We start from the raw sequence: 16,707 nt of genomic DNA on the forward strand, positions 1-16,707 counted from the left end.
ATAAAGTGCCTTATCAAGTTAGTCTGCTTATAACATTCCATTTTTGTTTCAGAATAAACATGTAGGTATAGCAAACAACACAGTATAAAAGCATCAGTTCCAAAAACACTTTTTGATCTCAGAACCCCTTTTACACACCAATATTCAATATATGAGAAGCTAAAACTGCAAGAAAATTTAAATATCTATTAATAATAAACCCATTATAGGTGAATATAAATAATAACCCATCATACATAATAAGTAACTCGATTCTCTGGAAAAAAAGAATAATGAAAGGAGTGGCATAATTTTACATTTTTTTAAAATCTTTAATGTTTGATTAATAGAAGACAGCTGGATTTTGCTATCTGTTTCTGTAATCAATCTGTTGCAACTGGTGTTTGGCTTGAAATATATAAAATCCAGCCTCACACATATATGGAAGTAGAAAAGGGGTAACTGTGGATATTATTCTGCAATACTATACAAAAATTTGACAAGTGATAATTTTTTAAAGGTTAGTTACAGTGTGGAATTTGGGACTGTGTCAAACTTTCTTTACTCAGAGTAAAATACACTGGTCTATCCTACACTTTGAATGGATCTTTTACCTATTCATTTGGAATATCACCCGCTGGTTACTTGGAAAATACATTCACTGAGTGTACAAATCTTTCAAATGTTGACACATCTCATGATACAATATGAAAATCTCACCACCAATCTCATCAGAAAAAAAAGTATTGGGAGTCAAGCTCAGAATCACACTGATGAATACAAGTTTTCCAAAATTCTAAGTTTTCCTTAAAACCTTGAATTGGTAACAAATACTACTTTTCTTGAAATGATAGGCTCATTCATTCTTTCATTCATGTTCTAACTGAAGTATAATTGATATACGCTATCCTATTCATCTCAGGTATGTATCATGGTGATTCAATATTTTTATACATTACAAAATGATCCCCATGGTAGGTCTAGTTACCTCATCTGTCACCATATGAAGTTTTTATAATATTATTGATGATATTCCCTATGCTGCAAATTACACCTCCATGACTTATTTATAACTGGAAGTTCAGACCTCCTAATCCCCCTCACCTATTCTGCCTGCCCTCCAACCCCTCCCCCTCTGGTTACCAACAGTTTGTTTCCTCTGTCTACGAGTCTGTTTCTGTTTTATCTTGTTTATTTTGTTTTTTAGATTCCATATGTAAGTGAAATCACACAGTATTTATCTTTGTCTGACTGAGTTCACTTAGCATAATACACCCCAGGTCTGTTCATATTGCCATAAATGGTAAGATTTCATTCTTTTTTATGACTGAGTAATATTCCAGTGTGTGTGTGTGTGTGTGTGTGGTGTGTGTGTGTGGTGAGAGAGAGAGAGAGAGAGAGAGAGACACAGAGAGAGAGAGAGAGAGAGAGACAGGGAGAGAGAGATATGTATGATTTTCAAATATCTTTTCCCATGTATTGTCTTTGTCTTTATTTTATTGATGGCTTCCTTCACTGGGCAAAAACTTTTCAGTTTGATGTAATCCCATTTGTTTATTTTAGCTTTATATGTATACATAGCCAATCTGACAGATGTGAGGTAATATCTCATTGTGGTTTTGATTTGCATTTTCCTGATGATTAGTGATGTGGCTGTTGGCCATCTGTGTATCTTCTTCAGAAAAAATGTCTACTCAAGTCCTTTGCCCATTTTTTAATCAGGTTGTTTTGTTTTTGATACTAAGTTGTGTGGGTTCTTTCTATATTTTGGATATTAACCCCTTATTGGGAGAATGATTTGCAATTGTCTTCTCCCATTCAGTAGGTTGCCTTTTCGTTTTGTTGATGGTTTCCTTTGCTATGCAAAAGCTTTTTAGCTTGATGTAATCCCATTTGTTTATTTTAGCTTTTGTTGCCTTTGCCTGTCACTCATTCATTCTGGATAAAATCTCTCCATACACTGAAGTCTGGATAACCAGTTTTTCTGTCAGTCATTCTTTCAAGTAAAAAAATAAAATAAAATAAATGTGTTCCATGGGTGGGGAGGGAAACAGCCACTCAGCTCACAACCCAAACAACTGCCCAAGTGCTTTTCTTCTAGACAACCATAGTACTTTGGTTGGCATGCAGGAGAGGTGATTTATATATACCACCCATTTGGTCACACGGAATATTAAAAAGTGATGTACTCAAGGACTGAGTTTCAACAAAACTAATGTTTTTTTACTGCTTCACTGAGGACATTCTTAAGTGAAACTGGCCTCCCCCCCCCCTTAACTGCAAGTTTATAGCAGTGAAAAATATAATGACTTCTAGTACAGTTTGGTGCTGCTGCCCAGATTTATGCTAAGGCACCAGTGGTTTTCCCCACCATTGCTTTTGTACCAGGAGTGCAAACATCAATGCAGTAAAGACAAAACGCAACAACCCCCCCACCCCCAACAACATGGATAACACCTTAGAACCAATATGAAAGTAATTTTGACATCGTACATTCCCTACAAGGATCTCAGGGACCCCAAGGGGTACACAGATCAGAATCTGAGAATTGCTGGTGCATAGGAAAAAGTACTGAAGTCATTAGGATTTAAATTCTGTCTCTGAGACTTACTAGCTGTGCGCTCTTGGGCACATTACTTAACCCCTCTGGCCTTAGTTTGCTCACTTAACAAAATGAAGATTTAAAAATAACTCCATTTCATACACCTGCTGTGAAGATCATATGAAATGTTAAACAAGTAGCAAAGTACTCAGTAGGTGTCCATAAAATGTTATTTTTAACTCTCTTTCCCCTACATAAAATACAGATTATCCCAGGGGCTCCTGGGTGGCTCAGGCAGTTTAGTGTCCGACTCTTGATCTCGGCTCAGGTCATGATCTCATAGATAGTGAGTTCGAGCCCCATGTTGGGCTCTGTGATGGCAGTATGGAGCCTGCTTGGGATTCTGTCTCTCCTTGTCTCTGTCCTTCCCCTGCTCACATGTGCTTGCTCTCTACCTCTCTCAAAATAAATAAATAAACCTCAAAAAAATACAGATTATCCCATTTTTACATATACGTTAACGAGGTTAAATGAATGAAGATCAGAAGCACTAAGAATAAACAGGAAAATCACTATACGAATGATGCATAAGGGCACCTGGGTGGCTCAGCCGGTTGCTTAACCAACTCTTAATTTCAGTTTAGGTTATGATCTGAGGGTCGTGGGATCAAGCCCTGGGTGGGGTTCCATGTTGACAGTGCAGAGCCTACTTGGGATTCTCTCCTTCTCTCTCTCCCTCCCTCTCTCTCTGCCCCTCCCTTGCTTGTGCTCATGCTCTCTCCCTCTCAAAATAAATAAACATTAGAAAAAGATGCATAAATAATAGATCTAATCTGTTCTGAAACCTAAAGATTTTAAAATGCTTTGGACAAATGTTTACATTTTCTGCCAGCGAACATTTGTAAACTGTCTCACTTCAAATGGGACAGTAAATACTCTCCTGAAGCATTTATTACTGTATTTCAGACATTACTGGCACCTTCCCCAACACTTTCAAGAATACCTTTAAGAATTCATTTGTTTTTTCTTTGTTCTCTGCCACACACAAGGTTGAACTCAACATAGTCTCTGTGATTTTTTAGTTTTCCCTACTACAGCTGCTGGATCCCATCTGGTGTCCCTTATCTAGGACACCTGTTTCAGGAATGAGACAATTAAGGTGATGAGCCAGTTCCTTGTAGAAAATAAAAATTTCCCATTTCCTTAGGAATGTTAGTAGGAGAGAGAAAAGAAAATGTTTAATAAAGCACAACTACACATCTAATTACCAGATGTCAAGTATTTAACCAGAACAGATACTCTAATTGTTCTATCTTGTTTTGCTCCACTGAGACACTGTATTCGTTATCTATTGCTGCATAACAAAATTAGCACAGGCTTAGTAACTTAAATAACACACATTTATTTCACACAGTTCTTTGACTCGGGAGTCCAGGCACAGCTTAGCTGGGTCCCCTGAAAGGTTATAATCAGGGTGTCCGCCAGGATTCTCATTTGGAGGTTCAGATGGGGAAGGACCTGCTCTCATGTTCCTGTAGTAATTGGCAGTATTCAGTTCCTTGCCATTGTAAGACAGAGAGCTTCATTCTGTTTGTTGTTGTTGGCTGTCAGTAGAGACTGCCCTCAGCTCCTCAAGGCCACCTGCAATGCTTTGCCACACAGAGATCCCCAACACGGCTGCTTAGTTCCTCATGGCCAGTACGGGAGAGACTCCAGCAAGATGGGCGCCATGATCTAATATAACATAATCACATACATAGAGTCATGTATATCCTGTCACTTTTGCCACATCCTATTGGTTACAAGCATCATAGGTCCTTCCCACATTCAAGGGGAAGGGATCATACAAGGGCATGAACACCAGGAAGCAGGGTTCATGGGGACCATGTTAAGAGTGTGTGTACCAGACACATTGGAGCATGCAACGTGGCCAGTGGGAATAGAAAGACGCTGAAAAGTGCCAAGGTTAGGGTGATAATAATTCATGAATTTGACAGTTATGGGGAAGGAGATTATAGGCTTATTATCAATATAAGTTTATATCCATAGAGATCAATAGATCTAGGTGAGAAGTGAGATAGTATTGCTGTATAAGAAAGTCGGATTTGGTGGGTTGGATACAACTGGAAGAATTAAGAGGCACTCACAATAAGTAGGTGATGATGTGGTAGCTCCAGAAAAGCTGTCAGGCGGAACAGGACTCTGGTGAGCAGTGGGAATATGGAAAGAAGAACCTAAGCTCTAGGAGGAGGGCTGATAAGACATACACTCCTTGTCTGGGCTCTAGCTGAGGAGGCAGAAGCCTACAGCAAGTTCTAGTTCTGGGAATTGGAAAGCTAATTAGGAAACCAAGCAAAAGCCCAGTCACATAGGACCAGGTGAATAAGCATACAGCAAGTGTCCAATTACAGAGCTCAGGAAGCTTGTGAGTGTCTGGGCATACTACAGTCTAGGGCAGCAAAACGAATTCTAGATTCATTGGTTAATAACCCAGAACCACTTTTGCTCCAGAAGACTGACTTGGGCCAGGGACTAAGGTGAGGCTGAACTTTAAGATATTGATATTAAGAGCGAAGCAAGAGAAGACAAGAGAAGACAGAACTGGTCCCTGATAGTCTGTCATTTCATAGGACACAGGAGTCCATAGCACATTACAGTCTAAATCCACAGTATGATATAAATGCCCCCCAAATCCAGCCTCGGTTGGCCCCTTTAGCCTTATTTCCCTCTGTGTTGACACTCCCTAGATTGAAACCACTGGAACAGCCTGCCATGTCCCAAACATAGCTTGAACTTGAATGCCTCTGAGTCTTATCTTTGTTTACTCTGCCTGGAGTGCCCCCTATCTCCTCCATCTACATCTGGGGAACCCTTACTTGCCTTTCAGGACCTAGTTCAAATGGTACTTTCTCTGTAAAATGTGCCCACTATTCAGACTGCTGCTGCAGCACTTAACGATTGTTTGCTTTGTGTGTCTTTATCTTAATAGTCTAGGGGGATGAGAAGGAAAAGGCTTTATCTGCCCACTCAACTTTGTATCCTTTACACCTGGCATAGTGGCTGGCATCTCATGGTTACTCAGTAAAAGTTACTGAAACAACATACCCAGGAAACAATTAAATCATGCTTTACTGATCTTGCATTAGGAGCCTAATTCTGTTCCCCTACCCTCGCCAACACCCCTCATCCTGTTGCTACACACCCACTTCTTGAGATATTGACGGCAGCTCTATGTATATGCCTGGGTTCACATAACTGCTGCTCTTTAATGGGCATTAATGCAGTTGAAGCCTGACACAGTGGGCTGAAAAAACAGCACTAAATCTTTTATGGACAAACTGCAAATCTGCGTGCACAGTCAGACATTTCCCCTGTTGACCCTGAGCTCTGATCACCAGATGTGAGAAGTAAAGCAGAACACAACACCCACATGTTTTCAAAAGACAGAAAATCCCAAGTGTAGTTCACAACTGCCACTGTGGGTAACCCAGAAAATCCACATGACCTGAAGGTGATTTTAAGTCCCTCTCCCTTTGCTGACAAGAAAAACATAAGCCTTGGCACTTGGTATCTTTAGCATATGAAGCTACAGTAAAAGTATTTCCTCTTCAAAATTCATTCTGCATGTGAGAATGGCTTCCTTCTGCCCTTGCATGGGAGATTTTAATGACTAAACCTAACGTACAAGCACAAAGTTGGATCGCAGACACGGCAATGACTATTTCTGAGGCTGGCTATTGAGTTCAGCACTAAAAAATGCTCTGAAGCTCTGTACCTTCACTGGGGCAAGAGAGGAAAGGGTTATTCATCATCCTCAGACATACACAACAGTATCAGTCAATTCTTCTCTATGGCAAAAGATTTTAAGTTGAAATGAATCCTTCAAATCTGATTGTTAATGTACAAGATGACCCCTACAGGGAGTGGCTGGAAACAAGGTCTCAGCTAATCTGCATGATACCTTTTTGGTCTCTTAATATGGATATTAAACCCTGGAAATGGGAACAAATTATGCACACATCTTTTCATTTTATTTTAAAATATGCATAGATCCAGGTTTTAAAATGGCCCTTTGGCCTACGACAATAAAAACTCCATTCATAATGAGGAATAAGCATTAGATATGCTGACCAAAAAAAAAAAAAAAGAGAGAGAACTAATTTGCTTAATATGTCCTTAGAGTCGATCTGGTGGAGAGAACACGTCCAGGAACTGGAAGGCCCTTCTGTCAAGACGCTCTCAGCACAACCCTGAACATAGCAGGTGCATTCCATGGGGAGAGTCGGCGAGAGCCAGCATCTCCTGTACCATCATGGCTGTCTGCTTGCTTTTCAGTCCTTCCTTCTTTCCATTCCACAGATATTCATTGAGAGCTTACTCAGTGCTATCACTACAATAGACTCTTGCCTCCAAAAACAGAATTTACATAGTAGCATAAGTAAGAAATTAAGGATGTGAAAAAGGAAGTTTTAAATCACAGTAGGTGAAGCCAACAAAGTCCCTTTGGAAAGCATACTTGGCTTACATCTCCAAAAGAAAATTGAAATTGAGAAAATATTTATTTCCACTGTTCATTGTTAAAAGTTTAAGGAAAGCTATTAATGATTTTGGCTTTTATAATCCATTTCCATGAGCTTCAAACATCTGTGCATTAGAACTTAATTATGTGAACTGGATTTGATCTGTTTTTACATCTCTACAGTTGGCCACAGTAGTGGAACTTCCTGAATGATTAGAGCTTGAACTTCCTAAAGAGATTTATTTGAAAAGGTCTCACTGGCAAATGGCAGAAGTATTTTATAGCAAACAAACAACAACCAAACAAGTGGCTAATTTCAAGATTTAATGTGCACATGATATCTGTGTGAATAAACATTTGCTACTATATCAGAAAAACGGAAAATAAAAAGGAATAGCTTTCTAAACTAATGCAGTATACAAGAATGTTACATAAACTAATATTAGGAAGACATAAAAATTCACCAAAATCCTGATATTAAACCTATCCTTTCACACGATCTTTGGCTTTTGTGGCCAAATCCCAGCAGACTAATATTCATACAGATATTAATAATTCATAAAACACTTTCCATGTTATTTCTTTCAATCCTCTATAGCAGTGGTTCTCAACAAAAGTGATGTTCCTACAGAGCACATCTGGCAATGTCTGAAAACTTGTTTGGTTGTCAGTGGGGGGGGGGGTGGGAGTTGCTACTGGCAACTAGTTGGTAGAGGTCAAGAGTGCTGCTAAACATCCTATAAAGCACAGGAAAGCCCCCCCACAAAGGATGATCCAGCCCCATAGATCAATGCTGAGGTGGAGAAGTCCTGCATTAAGCGGTGCTTCCTTAGTGTGCATATTCATCACATGAGGTTAAAATGCAATGTTTGGGGCAGGGCCAGGGATTCTGCATTTCTCACCAGCTCCCAGGTGATACTGACGTTGCCGATCCATAAAGTACCAAGGTTCTATACCACCACATGTAGTATTCAGCGTGCCTGTTTTATCTTCTCAAGAATCTGTTTTCAAAGCCCCAGGTGAGTGGGCTACATGACTCCATCCTTCCAGCCATGGTTCGTTATACCTCGATGAATCCCAGATCCCAGCTGAGGCAGTCGGATGACCTCTTGTGAGAATCTGGTATCAGGTCTCAGGGACTCAAGAGTTTTTGCTGAAGACTAGGAGCTAGCAATCAATTCTAGAAACTAGAAACTTATGTAGGGCTAGTTTAAGAACACACAGTTCAGGATGGCTGTGTACCTGGCCAATATGCAAAGACAAACAGAAGGTTCTAAACTAGGGAGGAAAGGAGAGAGTGAGAAGGAAGGAAGGAGGAAGGGAGGGAATGCCTGATGAGAGACAAATATGAGAGAGTGATCTCACCTTGGTTCCAGTCCCTCCTGAGGCTCTGGCTGAATTTTCTGCGCCAGAATTCATTAGATACTTCTATATCCTGTGATTACATTCCTTTTTTTGCTTAAACTAGTTTAAGAAGGTTTCTTTGCTTAAGATTATTGATTCCTGACAAAAATGTGTTCACAATGACCCTCTTCAACGTTGCAATGTGTAACTAAGGCTCAGAGGTTAACAAACATACCCAACATTAGCAAGAATCAGTAAGTGGCAAAGCACAAATTCTTTACCTCCAAACCCCATGCTTATTAAACTACACAGTCTGCCTATCAATGATCCCATAACAAACCTTACAATTACGCCATATCTCAGAGAAAGACAAGAGTTCCTGAAATTTTCATTCCATGAGCCCAAATTACTCATTCTTGCTTCCACTGGGGGTGGGGGGTGGGGGGGAAGTCCCCAATCAACTCCTCAAATTGAGATTAACTTTCCTGCCACGGGTGAACAATAACACATATATTAAAAGAAAGTATAGGGATCTGAAGAAGGGTAGAACGGCATGGATAATTCAAAACAGCACGCAATTTATTTACTAAGGTAAATGACATAAAATAAACAGCATATATTTGAAATAAGTGTACAACTTGATAAGCTTTGACCTATGCATACATCATGATAGGCAACATGGTGAACATATCCCATTACCCCCCAAAGCTTCCTCATGCCCCTTGTTAATCCCTACTCTTTGACCCTCCCCACTTGTCCCCACCCCAGGCAACTACTGATTTGTTTTCTGTACCTAAAGATTAGTTTGCATTTTCTAGAGTTTATATAAATGGAATCACATAGTATGTACTCTATGGGGTGGGGGTAGGTTTCTTTACTCAACTTAATTGTTTTGAGATTCATCCATGCTGTTACATGTATCAATAGTTTGTTCCTTTTTATTAGTGACAAGCATTCCATTGTTTGGATAAAACCACAATTTGTTTATCCATTTGCCTGTTGAGGGACTTTTGAGATTTTCTTCCCAGTTTTTTGGCTATTACAAACAAAGCTGCTATGAATGTTCATGTACAAGTCTTTGTGTACGCAAATGCTTTCTTTTCTTTAGGGTAAATACCTATGAGTGACAATGCTGGATAGTATGGTAGGTGTTTAAATTTTTAGGAAACTGGGAATGCAAGCTGGTGCAGCCACTCTGGAAAACAGTACAGAGGTTCCTCAAAAAAAAACTAAAAATAGAACTACCCTATGACCCAGCAATTGCACTTTCTTTTAGGAACAACAGTGAAATAAACATTTTTAAAATAAATAAATAAACAGAATGAATGCTGTTCATTGTTGAGGGGTTACTAAATTCCTAGAAATACACATAGCTATCTCATTTAATCCTTAGAGCAATGCTGTATGATCAATAGTATCATTCCCATTTTAATAGTAAGGAAATGTCCAAAATTATAAGCCAGGCAGATGTGAGATTTAAACCATTTTCTAGCTCCAAATCCTACTGGGGAGTTTGAGAAGGTCAAGGAGCAGGGTGCCTAACCAAAGACAGGCATCACAACTTCCTAAAAAGCTTTCAAAAATGTACATGCTCAAACCAATTGCTTTACCATACACTAGCAATGAACAATCTGAAAAGAAATCAAGAAAACAATTCCATTTGATAGCATAAAAAATAAAATAAACATAAATTGAATAAGTAAATAAACAAATTTAACTAAGAAACAAAGGACTTATACACTGAAAACCACCAAAGAAATTAAAAGAAACTAAAAGAAATTAAAGAAGATACACATAATGGAAACATATTCCATGTTCGTGGATTAGAAGACCTAGTATTGTTAAGATTACAATACTACTCAAAATGATCTGCAGATACAATACAATTCCTACAAAATTTCTATGGCATTTTTTACAGAAATAAAAAAAAATCAACCCATCTTAAAATTCATATGGAATCTCAAGGGACCCTATATAGCCTAAATAATCTCAAAAAAGAAAAAGTTGGAAGACTCCCACTTCCTAATTTCAAATCTAGAAAGACAGAGCAATCAAAAAACAGTGTGGTACTAACATAAAGACGGATTTATAGGCCAATGGAATGGAATTGAGAGCCTCATAATAAACTCTCACACATATGATCAATAGTTTTTCCATCAGAGTGCCAAAACCATTCAGTGGGGCAGATAACAGTCTTTTTAACAAATAGTGCTGCAAAACTGGATATCCAAATGCAAAGGAATGAGGTTAGACCCTCAGATTACACCATATTCAAAATTCAATCATAACTGATCAAACACCTAAATCAAAGAGCTAAAACTATGAAAACTCCTAGAAGAAAATATATAGGAAAATCTTTGTGGCCTTGGATTTGGCAGTGGTTTCTTAAATATGATGCCAAAAGCAAAGCAACAAAAGAAAAAATAGAAAAACTGAAATTCATCAAAATTAAAAATTTTATGCAAAAAACACTATTAAAGGAGTGAAAAGACAATGCAAACAATGGGAGAGAATATTTGCAAATAATACACTTGATAAAGGATTAATTTTCAGAATATATAAAGAATTGCAACTCAACAACAAAAAAACAAACAACCCAGGTCAAAAACAGGCAAAGGATTTGAATAGACGTTTCCCCAAAGAAGCTATACAAATGGCCAAGACGTATATGAAAAGCCATTTGACATCACTAGTCATTAGTAAAATGCAAATCAAAAGCACAATGAGGGTGCCTGGCTGCCTGGGTGGGAGGAACATGTGACTCTTGATCTCAGGGTCATGAGTTTGAGCCCCATGTTGGTATAGAGATTACTAAAATAAATCTTTAAAAAAATCCCAATGAAATACCACTTAACACCCATTAGGACGCTATTATGTTGGGAAGGGAAGGGAAGGACAGAACAAGTTTTGATGAGGACCTGGAGAAATTAGAAGCCTTGTGCTCTGCTGGTGGGAATGTAAACTAGTGCAGCAGCTGTGGAAAACAGTATGGTGGCTCTTCAAAAAATTAAACACAGGATTCCCATATGACTCAGCAATCTCACTACTGGGCAAATACCCAAAAGAATTGAAAGCAGGGACCCAAAAAGACAGTTGTATAACCATGTTCACAGCAGCATTCTCTACAAGAGCCAACAGGTAGAAGCAACCCAAGTGTCCATCACACATGAATAGATACACAAAATGCAGTATCTACATAAAATAAAATATTATTCAGACTAAAAAAACGAAGGTAATTCTGATGCATGCTATTACACAGATGAATCTTGAAGACATTCTGCTATGTGAAATAAGGAAGACACAAAAGAACAAAGATACAATTCCTTTATAAGAGATATCTAGGGTAGGCATATTCCTTTGTAAGAGATACACAGGGTAGAAAAGAAAGCAGAATGGTGGTCACCAGGTGCCGGGAGGGGACAGGGAGGAGAATGAGAAGTTAGTGTTTAACAGGTACATAGTTTAAGGTGGCAAGATGAAAAAGTTCTGAAGGTGGATGGTGGTGATGGCTGCACAATGTCAATGCACTTAATGCCACTGAACTGTATCCCTAAAAATGGTTAAAATGGTAAGCTCTGTTATGTTTTACCAAAATAAAAAGTAGATTAAAAAAAGGACACATGCTCAGACTACAACCCGGATCTGAGAAGAGTCACTCTAAGATAATGAAGGCCCCTTTATGGGTAGAAATTATTTTTAAATTTTACTTAAATCAACAAATGGAATAAAAATATATTCCAGATTATTTAAAAATAAAAAACACCCTGCAATAAGGTGAAACTAATCAAATTAGTTTCAAAGGAAAAATAGCTAATCTTGGATCTCTTGAATAGATAGATTATTACTACCTTTAAAAACGACACAAAAAGGGGCACCGCGGTGGCTAAGCTGGTTGAGTGTCTGACTTTGGCTCAGGCCATGATCTCACCGTCGAGTTTGAGCCCCCGGTCGAGCTCTGTGCTGACAGCTGGGAGCCAGGAGCCTGCTTCAGATTCTCTGTGCTGACAGCTGGAGCCTGCTTCAGATTCTGTGTCTCCCTCTCTCTCTGCCCCTCCCCTGCTCACACTGTCTCTCTCTCTCTCTCAAAAACAAACATTAAAAAAAAATCACACACAAAAAACACATAAGCCTTCCATTTTTCTTAAAATACAAGCTAAAAAATTAAGATAGCTAAAATAGGGGAGACGAGTGGATCAAGAAGATAATTAACTTTTAAGAGCTGTATTAATGAACTACTATCAATGTTTCCAGCAAAGGCCAACTCTAAAACTTTTCAGTTCAACTTGGTAGCCCTATACTAATGCAAACTAATAAGATATGGAACCGACTAGCTCATTTGAATACTCTAGATTCAATTAATTTCATTTTCTTATTCTCCTAACCATTTATTTGAGATTGTCTAATTAAAGTCAAGGGGTCCTCAAAACAATGTTCCAGGTTAGTAGAAGGCAAAAAAGCAGGGCTTTCTAAGAGCTGCTTAGTCATGAAAGCTTGTTCCCCACCAGCCCCTTCCATTCTATAAGCATAAGAATCAGGAGTGAAGAATGATCACCCAGGGTGGATAGCAAGAACTCTAAAGCCTCATTCTGAGCTCTCTGGGTTAGACACAGCATAACTTCTCAAAAATCTCTTCTTCCAGATATAAAGGATGTTTTCCATTCTCAGAGAGGACTGTGAGAATTACGGGTCTAGAAAACATTTTGAGATGTTTAAATTAAAAAAATCTTAAAAAGGGAAAAATTCTATTGCTAATGACTACCTCATGATGTGGTAATAAATAGGGGACACACACACACACACACACACACACACACACACAGTGTGTCTGGGCTCCAGACGGAATATTCAAAGAGTGGGAACCTGCTCTCCAGCCTGGTCACCAGCTGACAGACGCCAGTTGGAAATTAAAGAATGGAAAAAGCCATTGTGGCGGTAGCCTGCATGCTGCAACGGCAGATTCTGATTGGCGTCACTTCTGTGAAAAGGAACAGATCCTGACAAAGAAAAATGCAGGCTCTTGTTCTACTTGCAATGGTCACATCAGCCCAAGTGGCAGTATGATGTACAAGAGAGACAGTGAAACACTGAAGGCAAATATCCCTGGCCACGGAAAGGCCCGTTCCAGCTAAGCTGAGGCAGAATTTCTAGTGGATGGGCAGCAGTTCATATGGAGCTCTGCTGGCTGTAAAAGGCTTATTGATCCTGCTGAAGCTTTCTGCAGGTTATTAAATCTAACTCAAGAGATCCAGACAAGACTTATTACAATCCACTCACAGGTGAATGCAACAGAAGACTGCACCTTCACACCAGGGGCAAGTTCTTTGTCTCTTCATTGCCTAGAAAAGAAAACCCCCTTCTCATTCTCAAGTGATGCCTGGAACATCACAGGAGATCCTTCAAAGGAGATTCCTCAAGAGCATTTCCTTCACATGACACGACAGAATCATCCATGGGCTTTTCTTGTATTACACTAATATTTGGGGACATAGAGAGAGGCTGGGAGGGGTTTAGCAGAAACGGGATATTTTCCCTTGGAAGTATATCCTTGTAATGCCAGCTGGCAAGGGTCTGAACACTAAGTCAAGAGTGAGCTGAACCCCAATTTTTTCTTTATTGGCAGGAAAAGTTTCCCAGACCTGTAAACCCTTGAGCTCTTGTTCATTCCAGTCCTAGGATTCTAATCCTTCTCAGCTGAGAGCAGTGACCTAATAGGAAGTCTAACCACATTACTCAATTCTTTGTGTGAGTTTTAGACAAAAAATACATAAGTGAGGGAGATGTGTATGACCACAAGGGAAGCTTGTACTGGTAAAACATGTTTCAAGTATTTTACAGGTATGAATGATAATAAATAATAGTATATAACATTGCTGATCCCTCTATCTGACCTTACTTAGGTATGTTCTAACGTTAGTATCTCTAGCTTTTCTTTCAAACCTCTTCATGCCTCAGATGTGGACTACAGAATCCAGCATGTGTATTAGTGGGCTAGAGATTGGGTGGGTTGCGGGGAGCAGGCACAGATGGATTAAGCATTGTCTCTGCACATGAGGAACCAAATGTCCACAAGGAGACAGATACATAAAACGAATGCCCATATAAGATGATAAGTGCTTTAATACAGGAGCTATGGAAATCCTAAGAGAAAATCATAGCATCCGAGTCTGGGTTTTGAACACAAAGCAAGAGAATGGGCCCAGAGTCTTATTTCTAATTTTTAATTCCAAATCCCTGCAGAGGTCAAAATGCACAGCTTGTATCTAATAACTCTTCTAACTCCTCCTAGAATCACAAGATAAACCCGATACAAGAGGGGCTGGTGTCTGTAGATCACAGCTGGGAACAGCTCCGAATTCTGTTTGGTTTACAAGTCCTATGGGGGGTCGTGGAATGTTAGCAGTTTACACATGGCTGATGGGGAGAGGCTATACAAGAGCTGTCAGGAGCTCAGCTCTGACAGACCAGGCATGGCCATTAGGAAAGTCCATGAAAATAAATGTCTGGAAGGAAGATATTTGTTGTTCCAAGGAATAAAAGAAGTCTACCATCAGGTCATTTCCCTCTAACCATATATTAATTCCAGCCTTGATAATAGCAAAGAAACAAGGAAAAATGGTTTATTTCAAGGAAACTTAAAGGAAAAATCAATGGCTTGAAATTTTAAGGGAAGTTTTCTTCTGATTTGCTACAAGGCTTAAATATTTATTCTAGACTTAGGCACTTACAGGCCACGGTAGTTCTCAGCAGTGCTGAGAAAGTCTAGCAGAGAACTGGGAGTCATGGATAATTGTTTAAAGTGTGAACCTATAGCCATGTAAGTCAAGTATAGATTTTCTTACATCAGACAAGCTACTGATGGGGAATGCCAGCCTCCAAGTCCTTGTTAAGGGAAACTGCTTCTTTAACCCAGCCCCTGATGAGAGCCACAGCTGGCCATCTTGAGTACCACAGTATTTCAACCACCCATCAGAGCTGGTTGAATCGGCATCAGCATCTGACCAAAAAATGACCTGGTTCGTGGTCCGGAATGAAAAAAAAAAAAAAAAAAAAAGAGCTCCAATCAGATTAATCTACTTTCAGGAATTTAAACTAATAAATTAATTAAACTAATAAATATTAAGAGAATGAGGCAGTTAAGAGTGAAGCTAAAGCTGAAAGGATACATGAAAAAGAGAGGCCTCATGGGGCAGCTTTGGCGCCATGGGCACTCACAGCAAAGCCACGTGATGACAGGATGACTCTCAGAGAGCAGCAGAGTCCTCAAGACAGAGACACTGACTGGCTCATGGGATGGAGCAGCCAAAGCTGGTGGTCCTTAACGGAGTTTCTATTCCAGGGTCCATGTAGTCTCATACTAAACTTCTGTTCTCTTCATGCATTTTTCACAAATCTGTTTCTTTTAAAAAAAAAAATTGTTTATTTTTGAGAGAGAGAGAGCGAGTGTGCGCGCGGGTCAGGGAGGGGCAGAGAGAGAGGGAGACACAGAATCCGAGGTAGGTTAGGTTCTGAGCTGTCAGCACAGAGCCCGACACGGGGCTCAAACTCACGAACTGCGGGATCATAACCCGAGCCAAAGTAGGAAGCTTAACCGACTGAGCTACCCAGGTGCCCCTTACAAATTTCTGTTTCCTGAAACCAAAAGAACTCAAGTACAATCTTCATTTTATAAAGGAAGAAACTAAGACTTAGTGTAATTATATAATCAGTTTAGTGGTAGGGCTAAGATTGATTCCTGTATGTGGCTCAAGACAGAAAATAGCATGAACAGATAAAATAGTTTGACTAATGTATCTTGCAGATTTATGACTAAATGCTTTTTCTTCTATTTGGGGTTCCTTTGATGACATTACATTATTTATGTAGTATTTTATTTTTTTAAGATGAGAATTTTTTTTTTTTAACATTTATTCATTTTTGAAAGGCAGAGAGAGAGCGTGAACGGGGGAGGGGCAGAGAGAGAAGAGACACAGAAACAGAAGCAGGCTCCAGGCTCCGAGCTATCAGCACAGGGCCCGACGTGGGGCTCAAACTCACAGACCGCGAGATCATGACCTGAGCCGAAGTCGGCCACTTAACCGACTGAGCCACCCAGGCGCCCCTGTAGTTTTTTAAAGCTTGCATTTAAATTTAATTTAGATTTCCTTTACTGCGGTATGATTATTGATAATACAATATTATTTGAGCATTAAAATTCTGGATTTTTTCAGTGATAATTTGGGAGAAAATCAAGTATATTGGTAGAAAGAGTAATGTAAAGTGCTCTCAATAAATCTATATTTGAGTTTTGGATATTTCTTCATACTTTACTGCTTTTAGATAGTAC

The 16,707-nt window shown here is 39.3% G+C and overlaps 1 protein-coding gene across 1 annotated transcript in view; it reads right to left on the reverse strand.

Annotated features, from left to right (window-relative positions):
• The window catches only part of LOC115528120 (tetratricopeptide repeat protein 28-like), a 452,468-nt gene that overhangs the window by 38,393 nt on the left and 397,368 nt on the right, over positions 1-16,707 (reverse strand). The gene's annotated exons all lie outside the window — the stretch shown is intronic.

The sequence above is a fragment of the Lynx canadensis genome, chromosome D3, assembly GCF_007474595.2.
Source record: "Lynx canadensis isolate LIC74 chromosome D3, mLynCan4.pri.v2, whole genome shotgun sequence".
Classification (NCBI taxonomy): domain Eukaryota; kingdom Metazoa; phylum Chordata; class Mammalia; order Carnivora; family Felidae; genus Lynx; species Lynx canadensis.